We start from the raw sequence: 27,347 nt of genomic DNA on the forward strand, positions 1-27,347 counted from the left end.
GGTCTCAAACTGGGAACTCCAGGATTCGTATTTTCGAGGTGGGTGAATTTAATGTGCGACCAACGGTGAGTGTGCAAGTAGTGACGCACACTATTCGTGCACTTTCGTGTTACAAGGCGTCCCTATTCACCAGTGCGCTGTTTGCACATCCGTGGTTTGCTAACGGGGTGGCACCTCCGGGCCCAGGTCCCCAGTGAAGAAGTTAGGATTTTGTCTTAAGTTTGTCTTAAGACAGACTTAAGACAAACTTAAGACAGACTTAAGTTAGGATTTTGTCTTATATTTGTCTTAAGTCTGTCTTACTTAAGACAAAATCCTAACTTCTGTGAATACCAAAAAGAGTAAGTTTAGGATTTTGTCTTAAGTTAGTTCTGTGAATCGGCCCCAAAATGTATGCTTCATTACATCATTAATAGAATGTATGATGTTACAACGTATACATTTACAACGCATGCCTTTACAACGCAGTTTTAACATCGCAACATCCTTTACAATACATACATTTACATTGCATACCACTACAACAATTTTTTTAAACTACATTTACAACGCATTCCATTACATCGCATTATACCTTTACAACGCGTACCATTACAACGCATACCGTTACACAGCATTTAAGGTAAGTGTTGGATAGTTTAGGGGTTAAAATTACTATTCTAACTCCCGGGGGTGCAACCGTAGGTTAAGTGTTGGATAGTGTAGGGGTAACAATTACTATTCCAACTCCAGGGGGTGCAACAGTAGGGTAAGTGTTGGATAGTGTAGGGGTAAAATTACTATTCTAACTCCAGGGGGTGCAACAGTAGAGTAAGTGTTGGATAGTGTAGGGGTAAAAATGACTATTCTAACACCAGGGGGTGCAACAGTAGGGTAAGTGTTGGATAGTGTAGGGGTAAAAATAACTATTCTAACTCCAGGGGGTGCAACAGTAGGGTAAGTGTTGGATAGTGTAGGGGTAAAAATTACTATTCTAACTCCAGGGGGTGCAACAGTAGAGTAAGTGTTGGATAGTGTAGGGGTAAAAATGACTATTCTAACACCAGGGGGTGCAACAGTAGGGTAAGTGTTGGATAGTGTAGGGGTACTATGAGTTGTAATGGTATGCGTTGTAATGGTATGCGATGTAATGCCTGAGTTGTAGTGACATGCGATGTAGTGTCTTGCTTTGTAGTGACATGCAATATACTGGATGCGTTGTAGTGACATGCGCAGTAAAAGGATGTTGCAATGTAATGACTGCGTTGTAAATGTAGTGCGATGTAATGGTTGCGTTGTAAAGGTTGTTTCCCCTCAGAAATATGATCATTTCTGTGAAAGTGAAGACACAAGACGCTGACTGCGTCAGCCGGGCACTGCAAGCTGTCAGTGTTGTGTTGAACCTGAGGCCCCCCGAGGCCATGCTGCCCCTCGTCTTATGAATCTCCATAACAACAATATATGAATATTTTACAAAGTAGAATTACCTGCTCTCTGAGAATTTGCAGTTTGAGGCCTCGGACAGAAATGCACATATTTGTACACAAATTACTCAGGATGCCTTTACTGCCTGTAGCTCAAAGCCTCTTTTCTGGTCAATCTGCCGTTTCTACACCATCGACCGCAGTTGTTCCCAGGAATTTCCGTTCGTGCTTCATTTGTGTAGCCTTTACTGTTGTTGCTTGTTCTGCGTTTTTGATGGTTACTACTTTTGAAGGTTCTGAGTTTCTGTTGGTTGATGATGCGGATGCAAGGACAGCTTCGGTCCTTAATGTTGAAGCGACCGAAGATTCATTGGTCGTTATGTTTTCAGGCACAGATGCTGCATTGGTCATTAACTTTGCTCGCCGTGGGATTATTTTAGCTGTTAGTTTTTAGGTTTGTGAGAAATTACGCCAGCATAACTCACGAAATTTGCAAATTCCATGTGACATGAAATTCGCAAAATTCTGAAAATGTAATGGCCGCGAAATTTTAAACAATTTATTTCCAGGTGGAGAATGTTTTAAACAAACATATCTTATCAAAGTCCCTTTATGTTATCTTGTGAAACTATTTTACGGCTGTTGTGTGTCCTCCTCACGTTCAAGTTTGAATTTTGCGAAAACCAATCGCCCTGCTAAAGGCACAACACACCTCAATCAATCAGTGATTCTTATAAAGCACTACTATTCACACGTAAGGGTCTCAATGTGCTAAGCGTGGGGGGAGCAATTGAGGAAAGGTGGAGGTGTACTAAGTAAAAGCGTCAACATTCAGCAGCTGCCCCAGCCAACAGCCACTGTACCAACCAGCCACAGAATCAAAGCCAGAGTCTTACATGAAAGCAGACATGGGCCTGGTATAGAGACTGCAGACCCGCACATCAGGAGGGCAGTCTGGATGAGATGTGCAGATGGGTACCTAGGTTTCAATGTGTTTGGGACATCTAGCTTTGGAGACGGTGGTGGGGGGCTGTGATATGGGGTCTGTGATCAAGAAGTAACCAGGTGTGTTGGGTGCATCGAGGGATGCTCTGAAGAACTGGGCTTGGATTGCCTGTAGAGCTGCACAGGATTAGGTGCGTCAATTGATGCGTACTGAGGACAGATGTCAGTCCCGAAGAAGGAGAGATCATGTGGGGGAGAGAGCTGGGAGTTTGATTCACAGGGATTGTTTAATGTCATGCAGGTGACGCAGCGTACTTTGATCTCATGTGCACAGGTGTGTGCTCTGTCAATAGTACGTGGCTCTAATGAAGTGTGTGATAAGTAGTCGCCCCTCTTATGTGTATAATGCCTGTGGGGGTTGGGTTGTCTGTGAAGAGTCAGTTTGTCATCTGTGAACCAAGGTTGACTGAGGAAGGCTGAATAGGGAAGTGCCGTGGTTATCAAGATGGCAGCGGTTCTGTATTGTGACCACACTTCGTTGTGTGGCAGGGCGAGGGTTTATGTTTCCCTTACACTGTCAAGTTTCATTCCTTGAGGGGTGTGTGGGTGAGAAGGGGGTTCTGTGGAAGTGTGGGTGGATGATCTAGTAGCGTCATGGTAAGAGACATGGTCACCATAATATCAGTCTTAATGTCCATAGTGATGGCAGAACCTGTTAGGGCCTCCAGTGTGTAAAACAATGCCGTGAAAGTGTGGTGTTTTGGATCACAACCTTCCAATTTTCTTGTAAGGTGATGTGCAGCTCATGTTTCTGGTTACAATAACCTAAAAAGTGCTCTTTTTCATGAAGGCATTTTTTAATTCTTTAAGACTAAGAAGAAAATCCATAGTCTGCCAGTCAAAGAGGCTCTGTCCTTACTAAAAAAAAAGAGTAGGCCAGTTTTCATGGAGCTCCATCGAAACACACTGTGAAATAAAGGGATTTTTCATGCATTAAGGTGGCCGTGTTGCTACCAGGGCTCGGCCTTTGTAGTTTTTGGGGGTAGTTTTACCTAGGCCAGGGGGATGGGATCACTGAGGTGTTGATACATGCATCCTTTTAGTCTGACCTGAACTTCTTTTAGGCTTAGTGGCCATAATACCATCACACAACATGTGTAGGCTAGTGACCTGGGAGAGCAAATTCAATACGTGGCAGATGCAGTAAACAACCCTCACCCAGTAGAGAGAGAACATGCGATGGAATGACGTCACATCATGTGTAAAAGATGTGAACCCCTTGGAATCCATATTGCGTTGACAGCATGTTGAGTTCCAAAATCATCCGCGGTACAACATCAAAATGAGTGCGGAAATTCTTTGGATGCACCAATCATATTAATGTGAAAACTCCCATTTAGGTGCAAAATAAAAAGGATTGTGATATCACAGTTACACGCAAAACTACAGTATGGGGCAAAAATACCTGTGGTGCAGCCAAACAAGTTGCAGGCGCACAAAGTACATTTATGGGGGGGGACACACTATATGCAAACAACTGTTGTTTGACCCTCAACAGGAGTAAGGAAAGATTTTCAGGAGTATAAATGAATATACCCCTGTTGCGCTTCATGGAGGATTTGCTTCATTGTCCTTACCCTGCCCTGGGGCCCCGCAGTAAAAGCCTCTAAGACGTCGCTGAGAAACGCAGGCCAAGAAGCCATGAGCGCAGTAGTGAGGGCAACAAACGGTTGAGTGTCATTCAAAAGCGAAACAATGTTTCTTCTTCCTTCACAACCTATTGCGCCTCTTCAGGAGATGGTTGGACGGTAGATGTCATGGTGATGTAGCTCGCTGGACCATTCAGGCGTTGTGTTCAGAGTCAGATACGTCATCTCCCTCGGCTCACTCCACAGTTCCAGGATGAAGATCTAACGTGACGACAGGGAGGGTGAAGGTGCGGCTCCAATGATGGGGAAGAAGTGCAAACCAGGGCCCAAACATTTTGAGGAGCATGGAAAGGGGGCCAATGATCAGGACTTCAAGACCCTATGGGGGCGAGGGGTAGCAGAATCTCAGAGGCTTGCAGGGGGCAGAGTCCAGAAACCAATGACAGGTAGACAGACGGACCATATCCTAACCACTGGGATGCGGATGGGAATCTGACACAAAGGCCAAGATGCCGCAGGGGTCGCCAACGAGTTTTGTGGAGGGCCGCGTGATGGAGCAGGGTCCTTCGGCTGCGAAAGAGCATGTTTGGGATGACGCTTCTCAGCGTCACAGTCGTGCCTGCTTTCCACAGACCGACTGGCACACTTTGCATCTAACACATTAGTTTGACAGTATTGCCTTTGACGGTGTTAAATCGCCCGCGTCGAATCGACGCACGCTAGTGATGCTGCCTATCAATTTTAATGCAGCGCAGCCAGAATCCACGCACCGCAAGGTTTTGTTGTCTGCTCCACTTTAAGTAATTGAAGATGTTGAACCGTAGAGCCGCTCGCTTAAAAATTCACTTTAAATTGCACAATGAGCAAAAGCCTGCCTTTTTTATTCACCTGGGTGCCCTGGACTTCCTCGCTTCCTTTGAAGGCGAGGCTGAAAGGATTATATGGAGATGGAGTTTTTATGCTTCCGCGAATTCCAGCGGGAGCCGCGGTCCCAAAGGAGTCCTCCTGCCTCTATTACCCAACTGGTTATTTCTGCCCACTTCTCAATATGGGTCAAACTTGCTGCCCTCAGCCTTTTCCAGAAAGAGATCACAGGAAACTGCATCATGGAAGCAATAGATTTGATCTCCTTTATTTTATTAAAGGTGTCACATGCTTGGGGTTCACAGCTTTAAAATAAGTCTGGTGGAAGTGTTGACTAATGTCTGAAAATGCTGCAGCAAAGGAGGCTCTCCCTGGGGCCACTGTCCTGAAAGCCTCAGGGTGCAAATGATGGGCAGAGGCTTGTGAAGTGTGGAGCTTGTGAAACATATTGTGAAAAGGACTGCTGGGAGTTTAGGTAACAGAGAAATACGTTTTCATGCAGTATTGACATATTTCTACTGTAGAGAAGGACATTTATGCAGTAAGGAAAGGGAAACTTTGGAGCATTTCAGGCTATAATTGGACAATTCTGAGGTATGCTATGTGGCATTGTTCTCAAACTAATATGACAGTTTAATGTCTGTAAGTAGTAATACAAATTAGATTTGAAAGTCTTAAAAACGTCCGACATCCCTAAGATAATCAGACTGGGACAGGCACTGAAATAAAAGTGTAGAGCAGAAGGACGGCCAGGAAACGCGGGCTAAGTACGCAGATCGTAGAGGCCATAAGCCTGCTCCGGACAGTCCTGTTTCCAATGCTCCAACTGACCACAACTGAAGGGGAGGTCTTAACTTCAAGCAAACTCTCCTCAAACCCCCCCCCTGGCCCCTCCCAGTTATGTTATGTTATGTTATGGGGGATTTATAAAGCGCGCGTACACCTACAGGTCTCTTTGCGCTGGGTTTAAAGCCACCACTAATGTTGCCTCTAGCTGTAGGCTTGAATGGTTTAAAAAAGTTCCTGAAGCACATGTAGTCAGTTGTCTGTCTAATGGCGATAGTCATGGATTTCCAGAGATGAGGTCCCAACATGGAGTCGCGTGAGCCGCTCATTCTATTACGCTGAATCTCGGGACCATCAGTAGGTTCATTTGCTCAGTCCTTCTCCGCCTGTGGCTCTATGGCCCTCTGTGGAAAGGCTGCCTTTCTATAGACACCAGTTTTTGAACATGTGCATAGTGATTCACCACAGAAACCAATTTAGCAAATTTATATTTTGCAGCCCACACATATTGGGGCCGATTCACCGAACTAACTTAAGACAAAATCCTAAACTTACTACTTTTGGTATTCACAGAAGTTAGGATTTTGTCTTAAGGTTGTCTTAAGACAAATTTAAGACAGACTTAAGACAAAATCCTAACTTAAGTCTGTCTTATGTCTGTCTTAAGTCTGTCTTAAGTCTGTCTTAAGTTTGTCTTAAGACAAACTTAAGACAAAATCCTAACTTCTGTGAATACCAAAGGTAGTAAGTTTAGGATTTTGTCTTAAGTTAGTTCTGTGAATCGGGCCCATAGTTGTGATCTATTCTTGCACTTCTGGTGACAACCCTTTAATAGAAGCCGCCCCCTGCTGCCTCTTGTGCAGCCTGATTCTACACAAAAGGGCAAACCAATATTCAAATGTGGGCTTGGGTTACTCTATGCAAGAGGGAAAGATGCCAACAAGGGATTTACTTGGAAGCAACATTTTAAGTATACTGATTATTGATTGATGATGCTTATGAATAACTTCTCAAATAATTAAATATTATGTAAAGCTGATAACGCTGAGAACCTGAAAGAACCACTTCATTCAGGGACACATTTGCCCAAAAGTAATCCTGGTGAGTTTTCGCCAAGTTAAATTCAAGTCACCGTCTTCGATGGCACGCCTTAGAACCTTTGAGCTCTTACTCCATGATCGAATAGCTCTATTAGAAGGTGATTTCCTAATTCAATTACAAAGTTAATGGGATTTCTTATGTATGCTGAAGATCTACCAACATCTGCCCTGCGCTTCTCAAGATTGGCCCCCTCTATGCGATAAGAACCTTAAATGGCCATTACTAGATATTCTCGCTCACAGCTACTTTCTCTGAACACCCCCATTAACTCTACTAACAGAGAAGTCCTCTCTCCATACGTTCCTCTGCCCTCTCCCAGCCACCTTAAGTGTTTATATGGAAACGTGCGTTCTCTCCCTAAACATGCCCTCGAAATATGGGCCCTACTGGATCAAGAATCACCAGATCTCTTTTTCATCACAGAGACCTGGCTCCAAGAAACGTCTTGCCCAGATTTAGCCACTGCTATACCTATGGGATACAGTATCTTAAGATTAGATAGGATGGCAAAAAGAGGAGGAGGTACGGCAATAATTTACAAATCATTTATAAAACTTCTGGCCATTGACGCACAGATCACTGAATGGGGTGAATTTCTTATCTTTTCCCTAGGCCTAAACGACAGTGAATCCTGGAAAGGAGCGCTCATCTACAGACCACCAGAAAATAAAACCCATTTTGCGACCCATCTAGTGGAAATTCTGGCTCCTCACGTCTTAGCATGTAAAAACTTCCTCTTAATAGATGATTTTAACTATCACATAGAACGGCAGCAAGACCCTCATACCTCTGAATTAATGGACAACATCAAGGCAATGGACCTAACACTATTAGAAACAGGTCCGACCCACAAGGCCGGCCACACCTTAGACTTCCTATGCACCAACTCTCAGGCAGTTCAAAGTATCGAACTCTACCCAATCCTATGGTCTGACCATATGATCATAAAATTTGACATTCGAGTCACTGTGTCTAAACCTATCCACTCTAAGAAGGTAAAAATGAGCAGGCCCTGGAATAAAATTAACTCAGACTCCTTTGCTAACTTCTTTACGCCTCCCCCCATAAGCCTCAACTCTGATCCAGATAAGGTGGTCAAGGATCTAGATAAAGCAATCATTATAGCACTGGATCACATTGCCCCTATACAGCAAATAAAATGCCCTAATACAAGATCCCCTTGGTTTACACCAGCCCTTAAATTAATGAAACAGGCCATGAGATGCACTGAACGGAAATGGAGGAAAACGAAAGAGCCTCTGGATAAACAGCTCTACAAGGCGGCACATAAAAAATATATGAGCCATATAGCTACAGCAAAGAAAGCTTACCTAGGCACCAGAATAGAACTAGCTGGGAACTCACATAAAGAACTCTATTCTATAGTAAAGGAATTTTCTAATCCTTCCTCCTGCCAACCACCTACCATCGAGTCCCAAGAATGGGTCGATAGGCTCTCCACTTATTTTAAAGATAAAATTGACATAATTCATAAGGCCTTTCCTAAAGAGACTGAACCTCTTAACATCAAGGACAATTATACATGTCCACCTAATCTGCCTACTTTGGAAGCTATATCCTTGCCTAAACCCCTTCTTAAATTCCACGTAGTAACGGTGGGAGAAGTCACAGATAAATTAAAGAAAATAAAATCTGGTTCCCCTAGTGATCCCGCATCTGCCCATACCCTGACTAAAGTAGCCCCTGCCATGATAACTGAAATAACGGCAATCTTTAATTTATCAATAGCCCAAGCCATCTTTCCTATGTCCTGGAAAGAATCAACAGTAAGACCCATCCTAAAAAAGAACAATGCTGACCCTGAGCAACCAGTAAATTACCGGCCTATCTCCCTCTTGCCACTCTTAGGCAAAATAATGGAATCATTAATTAACACTCAATTAACCAAACATCTAGAGGACAACATGCTACTGGACACCACCCAATCGGGCTTTAGAGCTTGCCACAGCACCGAGACCGCTCTCCTGGAGGTTGTGGATAACATCCGGCTGTCCCTGGATGCCAAGCAATCAGCCATCCTGATTTTACTTGACCTGTCGGCGGCCTTCGACACCATCTCTCATAACATCCTCCTAAAGCGGCTAGCTGAGATTGGTGTCGAGGGTCAAGCACTCAGATGGATTCAGTGCTATCTGACAGGGAGGCGGTCTAAGGTCAAAATAGGCCCATTCTCGTCATCTTACGTGGACAATGACAAAGGTGTCCCACAGGGTTCGATCCTAAGCCCTACTTTATTTAATATATATCTATCGCCTCTAGCTAAAGTAATCAAAGCACATGGCTTTGAGACGGTATCCTACGCCGACGATACCCAAATCCTGATAACTCTAGGACCAAACCACCTTGATGCCAAAGCAAGATTCCAACAGTGCATGATCTCCATTCAAGAATGGATGACGACCAACTACCTAATGCTAAATGCCGCAAAAACAGAAATTCTGCTATTCGGCAAGGCCAATAAAGTCTGGACAGAAGAATGGTGGCCATCATCTCTAGGCACCTGCCCAGCTCCAAAAAACTCAGCAAGGAATTTGGGCGTCATTATTGATGACAAACTTACCCTGTCTCAACACGTGAACAAAGTGGTTCACACCAGCATTGGGCTAATGAGAAGCCTGAGAAAAATCTTCAAGTGGATCCCACCCACTTCTCGGAAACCCCTTATTCAGGGCCTTATAATCAGTCGCCTTGATTATGGAAACGCACTTTTGGCTGAAGTGAACGAAGGTCTCCTAACCAAACTCCAGACCTTGCAAAACTCTGCTGCAAGGCTAATTCTTGACCTCCCTCCCCGCACCCCTTCAGCTCCGTGCCTTAAGACTCTCCACTGGCTTCCAATAAGAAAACGCATCAAATTTAAGATCTGCTGCCTGGTGCATAAGTCCATCAATGGACAGGGACCAAAGTACCTTCAGAGAAAGCTCCAGGGCTACTGCCCTGAAAGGACTCTACGTTCATCAAATAAACATTTTTTTGACAGTCCCAAAGGTCAGGACTGTTAGAAACGGGGACAGAAGTTTTTCCAAAATAGGCCCCACCATCTGGAATTCTCTGCCACTATCTATTAGAATTGACCCTAATCACAAAACCTTCCGCAAGAATCTTAAAACCTGGCTCTTTTAATTCCGTTAGCTGCCACCTGTCTTTCTTCTTTAGTTTCAGCAAGCGCTCTGAGACCGAACGGTGACATATGCGCTATACAAAAATAAATACATAAACATAAACATTGCTGACCATTGCTAAGTTTCTTCTGGGAACACAATTCTTATGGATTAATGAACTTTTTCAGTTTCCACATAGCTTGTACTTTACAGCTCTGCTCCACCCAAATCCCTGCTCGATGGCCTCAGAAAGGGTCCTTCATCTTCGTTCAAAGATACAGCCCTGAAGATGATCTTCCAGATGTGCAACAATTGAGACCGAAACGTCGACACACAGCCCAACTTTCTATTAGAAATTGTTAACGCCTTCTAAAAGTCTTGATTTTTAAAAAAACAGTCTCTAGCTGTATGCAAGAAAGTGGCAACAAGTACAATAATATACATTCAAAAAGCTTGTAAAGATTTTGTAACAAACATTTTCTTTGTACTATGAGATTTATGTTTTGAACCCTTGTTACTAACTTTTCTAATTTCAATACAAACTTTTAAAAATCTATACACCTGCATTTTGGATTGATTTTTTTTATTATTCTATAGAAAGTAGATAATATTTATTTAATTTGAGATGTTATTCATTGATGAATAATAAGTAGACTTGAAATGTTGCTTCCAAGTAAATCCCTCTTTGTGTAGTCTGAGCCCTGTTTGCCTGACAGAATGATGGCCAACTATAGCCTTACATCCGTTCAGGAAACTAACTCGTCCATCTTTGTTTCCAATTGTTGATTTCCATCCAATCAGTTTCAAGAGAATCATCCTCTGTAAAGGATTCTATAGCAGTAACTTGCTGCATGATTGCACCAGGGGTTTGTTGTTGCTAGTTAGCCTTAGTGACCAACAACTGGTTCACATCTGCCCAATTAGGGTTGTAACATTTTATAAGCATTTACAATTTTTCTCTAAACTTCTGGAAATTGTCTCGTTTTTTGGAAAATTATCTAGTGATCTTCAGATGGTCGGGTGGGCGGCAAAGGATATGTGTGGAGACCTTCCCTATCTGTGGGTCCAGATACTGTCCTAAGAACAGGATAGCATCCGAGCGGACACTAGGAAGGGTCTTAAAGTCCTCACCGCCATCAACATCTGGGGGATGGGGCTCGTCTACTGGGCTGAAGGACACATCTGGGGTCTGTAGGCTTTCCTTGTACAGCTGCTCACAAACTGTCCCAAATAGTAGTCGGACCACCCATCTGACTACTTGAAACACATGTCCATCCATGTCCATCCTAAGAGAAAGTTACCCACCACCGCCGCGCTAAAGGTGGTAACAAGGGTGGCGTCATGTCAATCTCCTGTCTAGGCCTAGCACTTGTCGCTCCGCCATCAGGCATGCAGCCATTCACCCACCTCCTGCACTCACCACACTGCCCCACCCACTTGTGCGCTGGCTACCAGCTCTCTACCTGCTCGAGTCCCGCCAGCGGGCACCACAGAACCTCAGAACACCTAGGAGTCCGTCCGCTTTTTCCTCCTAGACCTCATCACTAATTTGGGCAGTGGGCGAGCAAGTCACTTCTCAGTTTCTCTTGAGTGTTTTTAACCCCTTGCATGCTGCGGATGCCCCCCGACCGTCACGCGTCACGGTGGGCGTGTGCGGAGGACGGGTGGGGGCCGTCCGAACCCCGCCCTCTCTTTATTTCGCCTGCACAGCGCAAAAATTTGGCCAGTGCGCAAGGGGTTAAGACACCTCAATTTAAATTTTTGTTGTCGATTTAAAGTTTCCTCTTTCCAACTCAGAACGCTGACCAGTATTGATGTTGGGTTTTATAATTGGGTTATTTGTTTTCTTTTTAAAGTTATTTTGGCGTTTTTTACCAGCGGCGCCTCTTCGGGGAAATACCTATTTCTATCGGTCTCAGTGAACTAATGACAATTTGCTGTCAGCCTACAAGTGCCTCAACCACCCTGGTGGCGCTTAATGAGCGCAGTAGGCCCTCCAGGGAGAAGGTTCGTCTGCAAAGATTCTCATGTTCCCATTTTCACCTAATATTTATTCATAAGGAAATGGCGCAAAGCAGGGCTGTAGCAGATTTTGCAGCGCTGTGTCATTTCCAAAACGCAGGTATGTGCTGTATTTACAAGAATATGGTACGATTCTATGTTTTCTCTATCGTGGGCACTAAAAATAGCTACATATCTCCTACACAGACACTCTTGCGCCATAGTGCAAGGGTGCCTGCGGTGAAGGGATGAGAGCTTTTATGCAGGAAGGTGTCCCTTCCTGCACATAAACAATCAACCGTGGCGTTTTGCTCTTTCTATGCGTGCTGCAGATAGCAGCACTCATTGAAAAAGGTAAAACGTGGAGAAATAAAAGTATTTCTCCTTGTTGCACCAATCTAACGCCTGTTTTTTAAATGGTGTTAGCTTTTGGAGCTGCCTCGGATTCGCACATCCTTGTAAATCTGGCGCAGCGTCCAAAATCAAAGGATATTGCGTTGGAACGGTCACAGCAACACCCATTGCACGCTCCTTTCACACAGATACCAGGGTGAAAGGGCTCTATTTTATAGAGCGGCGTTAAGCTACGCAAAGTTAATATGGTGCAGGGCATTGCAGCACCTGGTAAATATGTCCCAATGTGTTTATACTCCTAGCAAGGATAAAGGCCGGAGTAGTCCGTCTTCTATCTCCAACTTTCATCCCTGTACAATGGTGGAGAGGAAAGGTTTCGGTGCAAGAGTGAATGAGGAGGGTTTGCCAATGCACTCCAGTGGGAGGACGGAGGGTGACCTCAGACCTGTCCACTTGCGTCTTTGTAATTGACCACCACTGGTCACCACTCACTGAGGTCATCAGAGGCCAGGGTGCTGAAGCTGTGGACTTCCTTTTGCAGGTCTCTTTCAATAGGTCTGCCTGGGGTCCTATGCACCCGCCCTGTCCCTTCCGAGCCGCCGCCCTCTGTCCAGGGATTGTCCCTCACACCTCTACCTCCAAGCTCGCTGGACTCGCCTCCCTACCAGCCATGTTCTTCCCATTGTCTCCTGCCCAGAAGAATTCTGCCCCAACATTTAAGGTAATGAACAGTTTCATCAGGATGTCTAAAGCCCTTTTCTTCTTTTACAGAGTCTTTCAAACTGAGCTACCCATCCTGTTGCTTCCTTCATCCCTGGCGCCTCTTCCTTTCCTACCTCCTGTTTTTCTCCCCTCTCCAAATTAACTTAACCACTCTTTACTTACACGTTTAATTTTACTGAAATTATTTTTTTACTTCTCAATAGATTTATGTGTGGCTGAGACTTCAGGTAAACATTTGTTCTCTGAAAAGCACTCCTACACCTTGCGGGTTGAGTAAAAACTTTAAATAAATAAATAAATAAGCAACAATGAAAATTGTTGACAAAGCTATTTTGTAGATGTTGTGTCTTTGGGTGCCAAGACACGTCATGCCTGGCCTCAAAGATGGGCCAATCCGGTGGGCAGAGTGCGCATGACGTGAACACACAGTAGTTATGTGCTACTGATACAGTAGTTGTGTGTTCTTGCCGACAAGTGTCAGAATTTTTAACTTCACAGGCTGAAAAGACCACTGGGGTAGTTCAATTGCTGGTCGCTGTTACCCCTATATCAGGTGTGAGAGATGACCTGCGTCCCGTATGTGGTCAGCTGGGGGACACTCTGACGTCACACATCATCCTGATGAACGCTCTGATGTCACACATCATCCTAAGGGACACTCTGACGTCACACATCATCCTGAGGAACACTCTGACGTCACACATCATCCTGAGGGACACTGACGTCACACATCATCCTGAGGGACACTCTGACATCACACGTCATCCTGAGGGACACTCTGACGTCACACATCATCCTGAGGGACACTATGACATCACACATCATCCGGAGGGACACTGATGTCACACGTTATCCTGGGGGACACTGACGTCACACATCATCCCGGGGGACACTCCGACGTCATCCATCATCCTGAGGGACACTGACGTTCACACGTCATCCTGGGGGACACTCTGACATCACACGTCATCCTGAGGGACACTCTGACGTCACACATCATCCTGAGGGACACTCTGACATCACACATCATCCGGAGGGACACTGACATCACACATCATCCTGAGAAACACTCTGGCATCAAACATCATCCTGAGGGACACTGACGTCACACATCATCCTGGGGGACACTCTGACATCACACATCATCCAGAGGGACACTGATGTCACACGTTATCCTGGGGGACACTGACGTCACACATCATCCCGGGGGACACTCCGACGTCATCCATCATCCTGAGGGACACTGACGTTCACACGTCATCCTGGGGACACTCTGGCATCACACATCATCCTGAGGGACACTGACGTCACACATAATCCTGGGGGACACTGATGTCACACGTTATCCTGGGGGACACTGACATCACACATCATCCGGAGGGACACTGATGTCACACGTTATCCTGGGGGACACTGATGTCACACGTTATCCTGGGGGACACTGACATCACACATCATCCTGAGGGACACTGACGTTCACACGTCATCCTGGGGACACTCTGGCGTCACACATCATCCTGAGGGACACTGATGTCACACGTTATCCTGGGGGACACTGACGTCACACATCATCCCGGGGTACACTCTGACGTCATCCATCATCCTGAGGGACACTGACGTTCACACGTCATCCTGGGGACACTCTGGCATCACACATCATCCTGAGGAACACTCTAACGTCACAAATCATCCTGAGGGACACTGACGTCCCACATCATCCTGAGGGACACTCTGACGTCACAAATCATCATGAGGGACACCGACGTCACACATCATCCTGAGGAACACTCTAACGTCACAAATCATCCTGAGGGACACTGACGTCACACATCATCCTGAGGGACACTCTGACGTCACAAATCATCATGAGGGACACTGACGTCACACATCATCCTGAGGAACACTCTAACGTTACAAATCATCCTGAGGGACACTGATGTCACACATCATCCTGAGGGACACTGACGTCACACATCATCCTGAGGAACACTGTGACATCACACATCATCCTGGGGGACACTATGACATCACACATCATCCTGGGAGACACTATAACATCACACATCCTCCTGGGGGACACTATGACATCACAAATCATCATGAGGGACACTGACGTCACACATCATCCTGAGGAACACTCTAACGTCACAAATCATCCTGAGGGACACTGACGTCACACATCATCCTAAGGGACACTCTAACGTCACACATCATCCTGAGGAACACTGTGACATCACACATCATCCTGGGGGACACTATGACATCACACATCATTCTGGGGGACACTATAACATCACACATCATCCTGGGGGACACTATGACATCACACATCATACTGGGGGACACCTTGACATTACACATCATCCTGAGGGACACCAACGTCACACATCATCCTAGGGGACACTCTGACGTCACACATCATCCTGAGGAACACTGACGTCACACATAATCCTGGGGGCACTCTGACGGCACACATCATCCTGGGGGACACTATGACATCACACATCATCCTGGGGGACACTCTGACGTCACGCATCATCCTGGGGGACACTCTGTCGTCACACATCATCCTGGGGGACACTATGACATCACACATCATCCTGGGGGACACTCTGACGTCACACATCATCCTGAGGAACACTGTGACATCACACATCATCCTGGGGGACACTATGACATCACACATCATCCTGGGGGACACTACGACATCACACATCATCCTGGGGGACATTATGACATCACACATCATACTGGGGGACACCTTGACATTACACATCATCCTGAGGGACACCAACGTCACACATCATCCTAGGTGACACTCTGACGTCACACATCATCCTGAGGAACACTGACGTCACACATAATCCTGGGGGACACCATGATATCACACATCATCCTGGGGGACACTCTGACGTCACACATCATCCTGGGGGACACTATGACATCACACATCATCCTGGAGGACACTCTGACGTCACACATCATCCTGAGGAACACTGTGACATCACACATCATCCTGGGGGACACTATGACATCACACATCATCCTGGGGGACACTATGACATCACACATCATCCTGGGGGACACTATGACATCACACATCATACTGGGGGACACCTTGACATTACACATCATCCTGAGGGACACCAACGACACACATCATCCTAGGGGACACTCTGACGTCACACATCATCCTGAGGAACACTGACGTCACACATAATCCTGGGGGCACTCTGACGGCACACATCATCCTGGGGGACACTATGACATAACACATCATCCTGGGGGACACTCTGACGTCACACATCATCCTGGGGGACACTCTGACGTGACACATCATCCTGAGGAACACTGTGACATCACACATCATCCTGGGGGACACTATGACATCACACATCATCCTGGGGGACACTCTGACGTCACACATCATCCTGAGGAACACTGTGACATCACACATCATCCTGAGGAACACTGACGTCACACATAATCCTGGGGGCACTCTGACGGCACACATCATCCTGGGGGACACTATGACATCACACATCATCCTGGGGGACACTCTGACGTCACACATCATCCTGGGGGACACTCTGTCGTCACACATCATCCTAGGGGACACTCTGACGTCACACATCATCATCCTGAGTGACACTCAGACGTCACACATCATCCTGGGGGACACTTTGTCGTCACACATCATCCTGAGGGACACTCTGACGTCACACATCGTCCTGGGGGACACTTTGTCGTCACACATCATCCTGGGGGACACTATGACATCACACATTATCGGGGGGGGGGCACTCTGACATCACACATCCTCCTGGGGGTACACTCTGACGTCACACATCATCCTGGGGGACACTATGACGTCACACACAATCCTGCATGGCTTACATTGCCTCACGTGACCCCTTCTCTTGGCCCCTCTCTCCAGCTCTCCTCCAAACACCTCTAGAAGCAGGACAAACAGACCCAGTGGAGCCGCCCTGCAGGGGCCCGGGACAAGTGCTGGCTCTGGGAGGAGCCTGTGTTTGAGCCTTAGGGGCCAGGCCAGGGGGGGTTCAGAGCAGGAGGGGGGGGGCGCACAGCTGAGGCAATGCTCACCATGTGGAAGTCCTGGTGCAAAGAACTCTGGACAGTGTTTGAGCCTCAAACAGACCCAGTGGAGCCGCCCTGCAGGGGCCCGGGACAAGTGCTGGCTCTGGGAGGAGCCTGTGTTTGAGCCTTAGGGGCCAGGCCAGGGGGCGTTCAGAGCAGGAGGGGGGGGGGGGGCGCACAGCTGAGGCAATGCTCACCATGTGGAGGTCCTGGTGCAAAGAACTCTGGACAGTGCTTGAGCCTCAAACAGGCCCGAGGACAAGACGAGCCTCATTTACCAAACATGGGGAGTGGGGAGCCCGGGGGTTTGTTTGGGTTGGCTGCTCCCCCCACCAGGGACTGTCTGTTCTATCATTTCAAACAGCCTTCCTCTCCATGGGGGGATCCGCATGGATCTGAACCAGGCTAAGGCCCGCGAGCTGTCGCACCGAGGACTTCCGAGAGCTCACCATGAGGCCATGTCTCTCCTCTGCAGGGACCTTTTCTTGCATCCTTTGGTCCAGGCCTGGGGGCGCCAGTCTCCTGCTGAGGCCCAGGCCTGAGGAGAGAGGGTCCTGTCAGGGAAGCCTGTGTAACCGTGGCCGATGTCTGCCTGCAGGCTCCATCTGACCAGTCTGTACTGGGGATTCCTCACAGACGTGATGACTGGACTTTTGGGGACCCTGTCCCCGTGACTTCCCAAAGAAGTGCACTCGGGATGGAGAAGGCAGGCCAGGAAATGTTCATTTCTTATATCAAGGTGACATTGTGTCCAGCACTGGAAGACAAATGAAGGGCCCGGTTCACAGAACTAACTTAAGACAAAATCCTAAACTTACTACTTTTGGTATTCACAGAAGTTAGGATTTTGTCTTAAGTTTGTCTTAAGACACACTTAAAACAAAATCCTAACTTAAGTCTGTCTTAAGTCTGTCTTAAGTCTCTCTTAAGACAAACTTAGGACAAAATCCAAACTTCTGTGAATACCAAAAGTAGTAAGTTTAGGACTTTGTCTTAAGTTAGTTCTGTGAATTGGGCCCAGAGTGTTTGGTGTTGGGCGAGTCTAAAGTGGGACCACCGAGGTGTCATATCCCACCCTTTGATGCTCTTACTGGCTTCTGCGTCTACAGCTGCCTCACAGAAGAGATTCACACTTATGAAAGTTGCAAGTTCAAAATGAAAAGCATTCAGCATTCAACTTTTATTTCACCACATTCTCTCGTGAATCAGCCACATGGGCGGCCAGGCCCTGGGCGTTTTGTTATTTCTTCACCTTTTGTTCCTTTTCATTTTGAATTGTATTGAGCTTCTTTGTCCAATTCTTTTCTAAGCTAGATCTGTCTTTATTTAGAACGTTTCATCTCCACATACAGGGCCTGATTCACAAAAGTAAACTGACTTTGGGCCATATGTAGGTAATGTTTGTTTTGCAATTCTCAAATTGCGATTTTTGGGGAATCGCAAAACGAAATGTAGGTAGGTTTAGCAAAATATTTTGTGAATCCCAATTATTCCTTAATTGCGAATCGCAAATAAGGAATACCTTCTCATTCATTCCTATGGGCTAGAAGGCCCATAGGGATGAGTGGGAAGACATTCTCAAATTGCGATTCTCTATTAGAGAATCGTAAATTGAGAATGCAATTTCAAGGTTGTAAGGGTGTCAATAGGACCCCCTTTTGCACGCCCTGAAATTGACATGTGTGCACAAAGCCCACATACATGCCATAAGGGCATGTGTGTAACCCACTTGGCACTTTGAAAAATGCCAAAAAGTGCATTTTCCAAAGAAATCGCAAAATACCACCAACCTAAAGTTGGTGGTATTTTTCGATTCCTTAAGACAAAAGTCGCACAACTTGGGTGCTTCCTACATTGCATTTAAGGAATCGCAGTTTGCAATTCCTTGAATGCAATGGCAAAATAAGGAATCGCAATATTTGCGATTCCTTATTTTGCATGTGGGTTTTTGTATGCTACTTAGCACACTGCCCTAATTGCGATCGCAAATGCTGGAATTCTGCGAATTTCAGCATTTGCGAGCGCAATTAGGCTTCCTACATATGGCCCTTTGTGTCCTCATGTAGCGCAACTGGTGCTATGCTATGTAAAGCGCTCTGATACCTGATTTCGGGTCACGTTTGTATTGTATGAGAAACTCCATTAAAAAAAAAACTGACACTTTTGTGTACGTTTACGATTGTCTGCTATTCACAAAGGGATTTACGAGTAGTGGGCCCGATTCACAAAAGTAATCTGAGACAACATTCTAACTTCACGACTTTCGGCATTCACAAAGGGCATTTAGGAGCAGCAAAGTTAGGATTTTGTCTCAGTTAAACTTAAGACCAAAACTTACGTTTAACTGAGACAAAATCCGAACTTTGCTACTCCTAAATGCCCTTTGTGAATGCCGAAAGTCTTAGGGCCCGATTCACAGAACTAACTTAAGACAAAATCCTAAACTTACTACTTTTGGTATTCACAGAAGTTAGGATTTTGTCTTAAGTTTGTCTTAAGACAGACTTAAGACAGACTTAAGACAGACTTAAGACAAAATCCTAACTTAAGTCTGTCTTAAGTTTGTCTTAAGACAAAACCCTAACTTCTGTGAATACCAAAAGTAGTAAGTTTAGGATTTTGTCTTAAGTTAGTTCTGTGAATCGGGCCCTTAGAGTTAGAATTTTGTCTCAGGTTACTTTTGTGAATAGGACCCAGTGTCTTTAAGAGTGTGGAGTCTCCGTACAGGACAAGACCTGTCTTTTTATGTGCGGAACTCCACACTCGTAAAGATACTCCTCGTAAATCCTTTGTGAATAGCAAAGATTCATAAACTTATATAAATATGTAAGTTCATCTTTGTGAATCAGGTCCTAGTTATCTTCATCTTCAGAAGAGGGTGCCATGGACTGCTTCGCATCTTTGACTGCGTCTGTTGCCGCGAGCTCTGGATGTAGGGGCCACCACCCCTGCGTTTTTAACCACAACCAAGAGGTCATAAATGAGCAAATTACAATTCATAATACCGGTCCTGCAGCCTCCTGTGACTGCAGATGTTACAAACCAACCCAGCAGTACATAGTTTGCAAAGTCAGAGTTTGGTCGCAAGAGTTTGGTGGACAACTTGTGTCCACTTGTTGCCAACTTACTCTTCATACATCTGCCCTTACTCCTGCCAGAGCAATCTTCCTACCATGTGTAGGGTAGGAGTAGATAGAGCAAAGGTTTGTTAAAGTCCATCAATTCCCAGATTATGTGTGTTCACACACTTGCCAGGCGTGGGCATCCCCAGCAAGGAGTGCTAACACCTCACCCCACAAGAAGAAGAAGATTTCATACCATAAATATTGCACAATACCAGAGTAACAGTGCACGTGAGCACATCTATTCCATATCATACTAATTGTATGTGTGAGCAGAATGTACCGGTATAATCATCTTTGTGACTGGTGCATTCTCGTTCCAGCATTAGCTTTTATGTAACAGTGTGATGTATTCTGGGAAGTGTAGTCTTGGTTGGTTTCCATTCAGCCAATTACCCTAACACGCCTGATAAAAATGAGGTAACATGAAGCAATACGGTACCTAAAGTAGGCACTTAGGGCCAGGTTTATGAACGTTTGGCGCAACATAACGCAAAAAGACAACTTGCCACGCTGCGTCAAATGGAGAGAGCAGGGATGCACCACATTTACTAAGATACAGCGCACTCCTGGTCGCTCTGCACTGGCGCACTGCGCACTGCGTGATGCCTAGCACCAACGCAGGTACCCTTGCATCATGATGCAAGGGGACCTGTGATGCCTAGCGCCAAGGCAGGCACACCTGCGTCATGGCGCAGGGGGGAATGTGATGCCTAGCGCTAATGCAGGCACCCTTGCTTCATGGCGCTACGGGGCCTGGGTTACTGGCTGGATTGTTTTTCTGCAGGAAGGGGGACACCTTCCTCAGAGGCATTGTCCTCTTTCTATGTCTGCTGCAGAATGCAATACACGTAGAAAGAGGAAACAACAAAGAGAAATAAACATATTTAAATCTGTGCATTGTGAGAGCTTGTTCCACCGTAGGCGCTCTCAGTGGAGAGGCCAATACCTCGCATGGCCTGGAGGGGACGCTCTGTACGTGCACCCGCCTGTAACACTGAAATTCATCTTTTGCGCTCCCACTGGGTCGCGTGCATTGTGTGTCCGGTGAACAGACATTATTATGCAAAACAGCTCTACCTATTCAAGCTCTGGGTGCATAAATGATGAGCTGCGCGGCATTAATATTGATGAAAAAGATTTTAATATTGTTATGTGCAGTGTTTGGCATAAATATTCGTTCACATTATCATGTATGGAGCCCTCACACTGCCCAGCAGCTGCACCTCCCTATTACATGTATAGGGGCCAACATCATACATGACAACAGGTTCTGGTGGGAGACTCCCCACTTTTTAAGCCAAAATGGGTGGTTTTTAGCTACCTTGTGCCTAAATTGCAGGCGCTTCAATATAATAATAATAATAATAATCCACATTTGTAAAGCGCACAATCACCCTTAAGGGTCTCTAGGCGCTGGGGGCCATCGTGAAGATTAAGCAAGCTATTGCCCCGAGTCACATGGTGCTGGGCTAATCTGCCTCCGGTGCCGGGGATCGAACCGTGATCCACAGATTCCGGCGTCAGTCGCCCTGGCCGCGGCGCCACACCTCTTCCTTATAATATAAGTCAATGGCGAAAATACGTTCTGCTTATTTTTTTTCAAAATCTCCTGCTCTTCAGTGTTAAAATGCTGGCACATATGCAACATATTCAGATGGGGCGTTTGTGCATGGCCGCTTTACCCCTGCTTCTGGAGCGAGGGCGTTGATGCATACATGTGACGTTTGTATTCCATGTCTCCATGCAACCAGCACAGGCCTACCTCTGTTATCACCAGCAGTGCTTAACATGTACAAAACAAAGTGCCTGTCCTCAAAATGTTTTTGAGGAGGTGGTGTGTGCAGCAGAGAGGGCGTGGCCTACTTGTACCTCCAGCACCGTGCATGCACATCGGCAGGGAGAGAGACACAGAGGAGCCGTCCTACTTCTATTTCCATTGTGGTTCGTGGAAATAGAAAAAGGGCTTCAAATACAATAAAATGGTAATCACCGTATTTCTGTCCTTTTTCTATTTATATACCCATTGGAAATAAAAAGAATAATTTTTCAGTGGGTGCCGCCTGTGCTGTGAAAACACGGAGCAGCTGCTGCAGGCGCTCCCCTCTACGGAGCGCAAGTTCACGGCTACCCTGGGGGCAGCGCTTACACCATAATGAGACGCATCATGTGGTTCAAACAATGCCAATACGTAATACACCCCCAGGACAGTCAGGAAGTGGCAAAGAGTCTTAGGACTCTAAAATAAGTGCCGGTGGTACCCTCTAGCCAACGCCGTCAAGAATAAACCACATATCACCTGCCACAGACCCCCAACCAGTGCTAAAGTTGAGTCCCACATTTGGGTGCAAGGATGGGGGGTGCAGTGGTTCTAAACTTCAACATTCTCTAGCATGTCAGAGAATGGTGGTCCCTGGGGGATATTAGTCTTATAAATTGAGGTAACACTTTTACTAGTATGGATGCCCGGGCCCACATGGTGGAACCAAAGACCGTTGTGCTACTCTTATGCCCGTGCCTCCTTTACAAGGTCAGCGAGCTGCTGTCTCCATTGCGATCAATGCTTCCTGACCTCTGTGGGCTGGTGGGTCCCAAGTTGACGCTGCTCTTCGACAAGCTCATCCAAGTGTGCCCCAGTGGTGTCAATACCTCCTTCAGGAGGGGGGCTGTGTGCTGACATTTGTCAGCCAACGCTGACCACCCAAATGGAACGTCTGGCGGATCGATGCCGGCCTCCAGTTCCGCCGAGCCCGGATCGATCGGGTCTGCCATGCTTGTAGCTGAGAGATCACTTTGCTATTGACATGCGCCCGCGCTTCGAGAAGTTCATGCATGGTGATCTTGTGGCAGGGTGGTGCGCTTGGCTGATGTTGTGCGTGGACGTAGGCGCTACACTTGTCGATGTGACTGAGAATTTACTAAGGGCGCTCAAGACCGATGAAGTTGTGCAGAGCATCTGGGATGAAGAAAAGCTTCTCATGGACCAAGGTCCATGGTCCTCCTGACTGAACCCCCTAACATCCTTAAATAGCTCAGCATTTAACTCTTGCCCCAATAGCATAAGTTAAGAGACTTGATATAACTCAACACTCTTCGGACCCGATTCACAGAACTAACTTAAGACAAAATCCTAAACTTACTACCATTTTGGTATTCACAGAAGTTAGGAGTCTTAACTTTACTACTACTAAACTGAGAAAAATCCTAAATTTAAGACTTTCGATATTCACAGAAGGCATTTAGGAGTCCTAACTTCTGTGAATACCAAAATGGTAGTAAGTTTAGGATTTTGTCTTAAATTAGTTCTGTGAATCAGGCCCCTTACCTTAAAATAACTCAATTCTCACCAGTTCACCTAACACCATCGCTTACCAGCCTTAAATAGCCCAACACTCACCACTTCTTCCAACATCCTCACTTAACAGCTCCATAAAACGAACCAATCAGGTGAGAGTGAAAAGATACAAAGGGCTCAAGAGTTTCCTGGGATCCTCCCAGAACAGCTTCATGTACATCCTTCCAACCTACAATTATCTGTAACAAACATGAGAGTGGGACCAGCCTGTACGCTGCAGGTTTACCAGTCTGTACGCTGCCTGTTTACCAGCCTGGATGCTGCAGGTTTACCAGTCTGTACGCTGCCTGTTTACCAGCCTGTACGCTGCCAGTTTACCAGCCTGTACGCTGCCTGTTTACCAGCCTGTACGCTGCCAGTTTACCAGCCTGTACGCTGCCTGTTTACCAACCTGTACGCTGCCGGATTACCAGCCTGTATGCTGCCTGTTTACCAGCCTGTACGCTGCCTGTTTACCAGCCTGTACGCTGCCTGTTTACCAGCCTGGATGCTGCAGGTTTACCAGCCTGTAGGCTGCTGGATTACCAGCCTGGATGCTGCAGGTTTACCAGCCTGTACGCTGCCTGTTTACCAGCCTGTACGTTGCCTATTTACCAGCCTGTACGCTGCCTGTTTACCAGCCTGTACGCTGCCTGTTTACCAGCCTGTACGCTGCCTGTTTACCAACCTGTACACTGCCGGATTACCAGCCTGTACGTTGCCTGTTTACCAGCCTGTACGCTGCCTGTTTACCAGCCTGTACGCTGCCTGTTTACCAGCCTGGATGCTGCAGATTTACCAGCCTGTACGCTGCCTGTTTACCAGCCTGTACGCTGCCGGTTTACCAGCCTGTACGCTGCCTGTTTACCAGCCTGTACGTTGCCTGTTTACCAGCCTGTACGGTGCCTGTTTACCAGCCTGTACGCTGCCTGTTTACCAGCCTGTACGCTGCCTGTTTACCAGCCTGTACGCTGCCGGATTACCAGCCTGTACGCTGCCTGTTTACCAACCTGTACGCTGCCTGTTTACCAACCTGTACGCTGCTGGATTACCAGCCTGTACGCTGCCTGTTTACCAACCTGTACGCTGCCGGATTACCAGCCTGTACGCTGCCTGTTTACCAACCTGTACGCTGCCTGTTTACCAACCTGTACGCTGCCGGATTACCAGCCTGTACGCTGCCTGTTTACCAGCCTGTACGCTGCAGGTTCACCGTTGCAACCAATTCGAACATTTCATGATTATGGTAAAAGAAAGGAAGCCAAGAACATTCCGTGATTCATTTGTACTTCGGATTTGTCTAGAAATAAAATGTAAATCCCACAAAGAAATATGACAACCCGCGTTATCCACTCCGAGCACAAGCCTACATTTACTAAGGGCATTCTAACATGAATAATACACAGGTAAAAGGTTTAGATGTGTATGTTTACAATTTATGGTTGATATAATGCAACCACAGTCAACATGAAAAAAACACTTCCAAGGAGTTCCATGTGAAAACCGGCACAATAAATTCTCCTCCAGCAAAATTTCAACCGGTATCTAATTTCTAATTTTACAACCCTCATTCCCTGTGGAAATGTACCCCTAGGGGTATGTATACCACCGCTGTCTATTCTTAGAAAGTGTGGGCATGTGGGCGGAAGTGAGATACAATTCAGGCTGCATTCCTCGTGGGCAGATAGGCAAACAAAGTGAATAATTTGCTGATTTATTTTTTGAGGTCTGTGTTTTTGCTGTTGGGTTTCTCATCCCACCGGGGCCTGTTGCTCGTTCTATTCTGTGTTGAAGTAATGGAGCATCTCCCCCCCTTTGCATGCATGAATGCATGACGTGTCTGTGCGTCACTGGACCGTGATGCCATCACGACCTGCGCGCCCATGTGGCACGTGCTCTCCATCGCACAGTCCTGGGGGCCCTGGGGGGGCATCAGGACGCAAAGGCAATCCGAGGGAGTCTGGGGGTAAGCCACCGTGGGGGCAGGGCAGGCCCCTCCGCCACAGCTGATGCAGTTTCCATGGCGACTGCAATGCAGGAGGCGCCCGGCTCGGCAGGCCATTTCTCCATCTTTCTCGGATTTTTTCTTTCTTTTTTAATCTGGCTCTCGATGAAAACACTGCCCTTGCAAACACATCTCTGCTGGTACACACATGTGTCGCGGCGTGATGGCCGCCCCGGGCGAGGGCACAGGCGCACATGTACCCAAGCATTGGACCATGAATTCATGTATCTGCTTTCAGGGGCTGCTGTTAAGCCCCAAACCTTCTAAAGCAGCCAGGTTACATAACAAAGTCCAAAAATAGGTGGCTGCAGGCAGCAGGCCCGGGATCTGTCGTCTCACCACAAAGTACCCCTGTCCACGGGGGGTGTCTTTGGATTCTATGAAAGGGACTATCTCTGTGGCCCTTCTCATATGCTCTGAGGTACATCAAGCATCATTTGATGTTAAAAGCCCTCTGTGATGGAATGCCTTGCAGGCCAGGTCTCCCACGGTTCCTTGGTTTCTGGGTCTTCTTTAAAATACTTTCCCAGTTTGAGATGATTTGAGTCACATCTCTTCTTCCCTGGCCTGCCGGTCTGCGTGGAGACCTTGGAAGGATGAAAGTCACACCGGCCTGCTGAGGGATCTGATGTGGATTTTAAGAGAAATCTGTGGTCTCCATATGTCCGGTAGGGCTGGGGCAGGGTAAGGCACATGCTCACCTATAAATGTGCCCGATTCACAGAACTAACTTAAGACAAAATCCTAAACTTACTACCATTTTGGTATTCACAGAAGGAAATTACTCATTTCGGTATTCACAGAAGTTAGGAGTCCTAACTTTTCTACTCCTAAACTGAGAAAAATCCTAACTTTAAGACTTTCGGTATTCACAGAAGGCATTTAGGAGTCCTAAAGTTAGGACTCCTAACTTCTGTGAATACCGAAATGAGTAAGTGCCTTCTGTGAATACCAACATGGTAGTAAGTTTAGGATTTTGTCTTAAGTTAGTTCTGTGAATCGGGCCCAATGACTGTGCTAGCCCTACTGTGGTTTCTGATGTCTTAAGTTAAACATCTATTATCTTTATTCTCAAACCTTGGGTTGATTTTTTTATCAATACTATTATTGTTTTTCTCAATGCATGCTTGAATTCAAAATATCACCCACAGCTGAAAAACGGTCAAACAATTACAATTTGTTTTCAAAATGTCAAAATCACACACAGACGCCTGGGAAAGCCACCCTCGTTGCTAAACTTTTAATCTCATTTCGTTGCCCAAATTCATCAAAACACAATCCAGGTCAGCCATTGTCAGGTTTCAGTGCTTAATTTGTGAAAAATGAAGTGCCAGGGCCCTCGTCCGGAGCCCACTTCGCCCGTTGCCCTTGCCCGCACCGCCAATGACGGGCCGACCATAACTACTAAACATCACACCCTACAAGTGTGACAATTCAGAAACGTCGAGGCCCCCAAAGCTATAAGAATGGCTCGGGCTGCAGGTATAAGTCAATTTTAATGTATATTGAATTAATAAACAACTGTTGTTGTGTCCATCTCTAATTTAGACCAACGCTGCCCCCATGTGGCAGACTGTCATAAGTGTCGGTGTTGACAATTGAGTGCCGGTGCCCAACACCAGAAACCACTGTCTCAAATTAAGCACTGTTTTTCGTGATACTTGTAGGGAACCTGTAACGGGAGGCAGGCTCAGGAGTGACATATGCCACGAGTAGTGTCCATCGCTAGAGACCAGGGTGCAGCCTGTGAACCTATCCTTCTTGAACAATCGGTGGACTTTGACACAGTGGCCATACCTTCTCAACCAACCAGTGTCTTTAGCAGCCGAGATGGTGG

The 27,347-nt window shown here is 46.5% G+C and overlaps 1 protein-coding gene across 1 annotated transcript in view; it reads left to right on the forward strand.

The window, feature by feature from the left end:
• Nucleotides 1-27,347, forward strand: part of LHFPL4 (LHFPL tetraspan subfamily member 4) — a 336,997-nt gene that overhangs the window by 122,665 nt on the left and 186,985 nt on the right. The window lies entirely within an intron of this gene.

The sequence above is a fragment of the Lissotriton helveticus genome, chromosome 9 (genome assembly GCF_964261635.1).
Source record: "Lissotriton helveticus chromosome 9, aLisHel1.1, whole genome shotgun sequence".
Classification (NCBI taxonomy): Eukaryota; Metazoa; Chordata; class Amphibia; order Caudata; family Salamandridae; genus Lissotriton; species Lissotriton helveticus.